This window comes from Tauraco erythrolophus, chromosome 1, assembly GCF_009769465.1.
Source record: "Tauraco erythrolophus isolate bTauEry1 chromosome 1, bTauEry1.pri, whole genome shotgun sequence".
In the NCBI taxonomy this organism is placed as follows: Eukaryota; Metazoa; Chordata; class Aves; order Musophagiformes; family Musophagidae; genus Tauraco; species Tauraco erythrolophus.
Genome location: NC_141465.1, coordinates 83476039 through 83481932, shown reverse-complemented (window position 1 = coordinate 83481932; position 5894 = coordinate 83476039).

Genomic DNA, 5894 nt, shown 5'->3' with positions numbered 1-5894 from the left:
TCTATATACATTTTACCTTTGTTCATCCATATAAATGGAAAGTCAGGTTGTTGTACAGATTCAGAATTCTAGTTTTAACTTTGATAACTTTTTATTTGAAATGTGTTATTGAAGTGCAGTCAGTGTGAAAAACAAAAAAATAGAATACTTTCTCATATAATTCTGTTTTACTCTATTTGAATTTTAGCTTTAAAACTAATCAAAAAGGAGCTTTTTAATAGCAACTTTGTTGAGTATTCCAGAACCTCAAACACAGCTGCTTATGAAGCTTGCAAGATTTCAAAGATGCATTTATATAAATGCAGTGGAATGCATATTAATTTAATGTTAAATTATACATATTTATGTAAAAGTTAGACTTGTAAGTTCATTGTATTGTGGTACAACATTTGTTAAAGTTCCTAATGTCTATAGAAAATTACTCTAAATATAATTATTGTGCCTGTGTATGCAAGACCGTAATGAATAAATCCTTTCCGTAACTAAAATGTAGTATTTTTTTCTAAACAAGAACTACCATTGCAGTTGTTCTTGGGGGGAAAAAAATACATTACTGTCCATACGTTCATAAGGTGAGAGCTGTGGTTAATTTTTTTTTTATATTCTACAGAATAAGGAGGTTATTTACTTCTTAATATGGGTATCTATGTCTTAGCACAGATAACTTTGTTCATACCAACAGTTGTTCTATTGTGACGAAAAGAGACTCAACTACAAGGTCCAAGCAAACGGTCTATCTGGTCTGCACTTGCAGGTTGAACTGTAAGGTCCAAGATAACAATTTACTCGAACTGCACTTGCAGATTCCATACGCCACTATTACAGGTTCTTATAGATACAATGGAGGAATGCACTAGTGCAATTTAAAACCAAAATATACACTATCACAATACACTATCACAGCACATAAGAGCCACGGAATGTGCTATTGCAGCACAGCAGAGTCACAGAATGCGCTATTACACACACAAGAGCGAGAGAGCACACAAGCACACTAGACTTAAAGCAGGCTAAAAAGAGAATAAAAAATAAATCACTTACCCCCTCAGATAAGGGCTCTCATTTCCAGGGAAGTTACCTTGGCCGGCATCCCGATCAAGGGGGGAAAGAATCTCCTCACAGACCAGCTGTGTAGTTGGAAAAGCAACTCCTGATTTCCAACCCAAATCGTAGGGCTTTTATCCCCTGGTGTACATGACTGTGTAGGTACCATGCTTGAGGAGGGTCTTCAAGGTTGTGACAGGGAGTTTCCCCTTATCGATTGTACCTGAGGGTAGGGGTGTCTCTGAGGGTCTTCAAGGGTCTTCAAGGGTCTTCAAGGGTCTTTAAGGGTCTTTAAGTGTGTGACAGGGAACTTCCCCTTATCGATTGTGCCCGAATACCTTATCTCAGGCAACTGGACAATGGTTGGATTGAGACTCAGGACATATTCTTTGTTGCGGGATTTCAAGGCTCAAATCAGGTTTTGGTTCTTTGTATAACGCAGCACTGACACATCAGACAGCTCAGGGCTGAGCGATCTACACAGCTCCCCGTGGGTCATCTCTGCCTCAATGCAATACAAAGCTGGGTTGCTTCTACAACCCCCCTGTGTCACCTGTGTGCTGGGCATTGCCGAGAAACTTGATTTGGATTTATGAGCCGGATGATCCATACATCTATAGGATAAAATGGTTCATAAAATCTTAGACATGCATTTGACGGCAAACATTTATGTAAAATGATGTAAATGAGATGACAAAGCTTATTTAGTAATATTAACGTCTCTAAAATAAGTGAACAACTTTTTGTAAACCATATAATTAAAGAGACAGATTGTGTCTGTACAGGTACAACAGCAACATGTAAGGCAAGTGACAAATCAGAATATGTCAATGACAAACGGGTGAGGTCATAGCATATAATCCCAGATTCTGTGGAAAAGTATTTGTTCTGACTGCATTGGGAACCATATTGACTAGAATATCCTATTACAGAGCTTGTCAGTATAGAAGGGATGAAACATGCAAACAGCAAGAAAATGGTAGATGTAGTTTGTGATGCATACCCATTTTAGTTAGCTTTTAAATTTTAATGACAGTATAACGTTGTTGGTTTAAGAACATATGAAGTCCAAATAAAGACAGTAGTCATTCAAGTTCTGTTGTGGAAATATTTATTCCATGAGACTACACTATTTCTTTTTCCTTTTTTTTTTTTTTTTTTAGGCTAAATTTAGTAAGGGATTCAGCTCCAGGTAAATGTAATCAATGCAGAAACTAAAAACCCATCCCAACAAATTCAGATTCATAGTAATACTAAGCTTAAATTTAAGCCACTGGTCTGAGCAACAATTTAAAGCCCATTCTTGCTTCACTTCATTTCCTGCTTTCTCCACAACAGCCTGGAGGACATATTGATTTGCTTTTCACTGCAGCATCCATTGATCTATTTAAGGATTATTAACATATTTCCTCTTCAGTGTTCTCTTCTTCAGTCTAAACAAACCCAAGACATTGCATCTTTCCTTCTGATCTGTTCTCTAGGCTCTCCACAATTATTCCTCATGTTTCCTGAAGAACATCATAGTTCTGTTTCTTTTTCTAGATCATTGTACAGTCATGTAAATTGGATGATAAATATTTGTTTAAAATTATTTTGTACTATATATAAATACGCAAAGCTCATTACACCTGATTACAAGCTGTACAGAATTAATCAAAGAAACACTTGGATTTTGATAAACAACTATTTTCCACTATTTGCACTGAAATGGTGAGAGGCAAATGCAGCCTTAATAGAGATATTCACATTCAATATTTTGATATTACAGTTTAGAAACATGATAAATGGAAATTATTTGAGCAACTGGTAGATTTTGTAGATAATTAGTATAGAAAGGAATATTTAAAATAGTAAATAAAGAGAGAGAAGTCTAGAAACTGATTCATTAATAGGAAACGTAACAATTTCAAAATAAGTTTGATGAGTTTAATTCATGGATATTTTTAACGTCAGTACTTTATTTTTCCTTTGAATATAAATAACAATAAAATACATTTGATCAATTAATCAGTGACTTAGTGACTAATCAGAGATATGAAAATAATTCCATGGAAGAAACAAATAAATTCAAGTGACTATAAAACCATAGAAAGCCTTTTTACCTCCTAGCAATACATCCTCAATCTTTCCCCTCCAAACCCTATAAATGCTATACTTACAGACTATCAGGACAATTATTTTTTTCAGGAAAAAAAATCTACTAAAGAGACCTGGGGACTACATCACCTGGTCACCCATTGTAGTCAATAGAGAAAATAGAGCAGATTAATCTGATTTACTTCAAATGTCTACATTGTGAAGACAAATTGTCTCTCCCTTGACCACAAAAACAGCCTGTAATGAATCCCATTTTACATCTCTTTCTTTTGCCAACTGTAAAATGAGGAATGTAGTCCTGCTTTTCTCCTCACAAGAATCATGAGATTTAAATCTGAAACACTGTGAGTTGCACATAGGGTTTATAGATAAATATCAACCTTTGAACATTGAAATAGAATTGATAAATCCAATTATCAATAAATAATTCTGATATATTAATCCACTAATGAATTACCCATGACATTAAGACTTTTATAGCTTATGAAATGACAGGCAGAAATGCCAGATTTATAGGATCATGAAAAAAAAGAAATTTGAATCTAAATCTCAAAAAACTGTGTCCTGAGATCAGATCTGCTTTTACTCTTCTACAAATAAGTTTAAAGTAAAGATACAGTATTAAGACTTGTATTTTCAATATTATGCTACTGTTACAAAAGACAACACTTGTGACAATGCACAAGCAAACCCAAGATTTTGTAAATGTATCATGGATGAGGAAAAACAAGACTAAGAGCATAATTAAGAAGACTTGACCAACAATACTTTTCTTCCACTGTCAATTTGCAGTGCCAGCAATATGCAATATTCTATACAATGTTAACCTAGAACTGCTGAGTTTAGTTTCAACTATTAAAAACACAGCTTTGAAGTTCATCATATTTTAAATTAGAATTTTTTCCTCTTCATTTTTTAAAAGCCATGTCAATATAGGCTTTAAGTTCACTACCAAAGCAATGTATTCTTTCTTTGTTCAATTTATGTATTTTCACCAAAAGATTGTAAGTGTTAATTTTATTCCTTTGTAAAAAGGCAGCAGAGATCAGTCTCCATGTTTCCACTGGGAGATAAAAGGTTGATTTGAACCCTGTATTCCTTTCCATGGCTTATAATATAGATAGATTTATAGATTTATCTGTAAAAAGAAACCACATTGCTGCATAGCCAAAGTTACAGAAAGATTCCTGGCTCTGTGAATCAATGACGATACTTGCAACCTGGTGTAGTGGAAGGTGTCTCTGCTCATGGCAAGGGGATTGGAACTAGATGATCATTGAGGTCTCTTCCAACCCAAACCATTTTATGATTCTATGATTCTACAATATTTAAAGAAAGCAAAGGAAATGAATATATTGGATTCCCCCAGCTTACCTGTCACCTCAGGAATCATCTACAGGGAAACATTTACTCTGTTGTGAAACTGACGACAGGAAATCAGTAATCTTCTGAAGATCACAGAATCACAGAATCATAAAATCATAGAATAGTTTAGGTTGGAAGGCACCTTTAGAAGTCTAGTCCAACTCTTCTTCAAAGAGCAGGGACATCTCTAACAAGATCAGGTTGCTCAGAGCCCTGTTCAACCTGTCCTTGAATGTTTTCAGGGATGAGGCATCTACTGCCTCTCTGGGCAAACTGTTCCAGTGTTTCACCACCATCATTGTAAAAAATTTTGTCCTTATAACTAGTCTAAATCTACTGGTTTTTAGTTTAAAACCACTACTACTTATGCTATCACAACTGGCCCTGATAAAACATTTGTCCCCGTCTTTCTTATAAGCTCCCTTTAAGCATTGGTGCTGGTTTTAGCTGGGATAGAGTTAATTTCTCCATAGTTGCTAGTGTGAGGCTATATTTTGGATTTGAGCTGAAAACAGTGTTGATAATATAGGGATGTTTCTGTTATTGCTGAGCAGTGCTTACACAGAGTCAAGGCCTTTTCTGCTTCTCACGCCACCTCGTCAGAGAGTAGGCTGGGAGTGTACAAAGTTAGGAGGGGATACAGATGGGACAGCTGACCCCAACAGACCAAAAAGGATATCTCATACCATATGATTTCTTGCTCAGCAATAAAAACTGAGGGAAGAAAAAGGAGGTGGGGGACACCTAAAGTGATGTTGTTTGTCTTCCCAAGAAACCATTACGCATGATGGAGCCCAGCTTTTCTGGACGCGACTGTTTGTCAAGTGGCCTGTATGTTAACTGACTTCCTTCAAAATAGAAGTGTTTAAATTCACAAAAAATGGGATGCTTACTCATCACAAATAAAAGTGACGGGCTTAAAATCTTTTTGAGGCATAATGGCAAATGGGTTTTCAGACGTGATCTGAAAGAGAATAAAGTTGGGTATTGTGTTACAAATGTACATTTAAAATGGCATCAAGGACTAAACAGTGTATGGACAGTGTATATGTATGGATGTGCATAAGAATGCTCGTGCATAGTTTACATATTTTGCACACACACATACAATTTTTTTTTAAATGTTCTGTTCACTTGTTTCCATTCAGAGGGAAAGTTATTATAACAGCATTTGCTTTGAAGGAGAAAGACATGTCCATCTCTTTGGTATACTAGAGGATTTCTAAGCTAAATGGGTAACTTACGCTATTAAATATCATCTTATTAACGGTATTGCTGTTCTGCAATTATTACAAAGAAATTGTAGTGTGGAACAATACACAGAGAACATCTGCAAAAAAAAAAGATGCGTTTTAAATGGTTTTGTGAATACATGCCCTGTGGTTAGG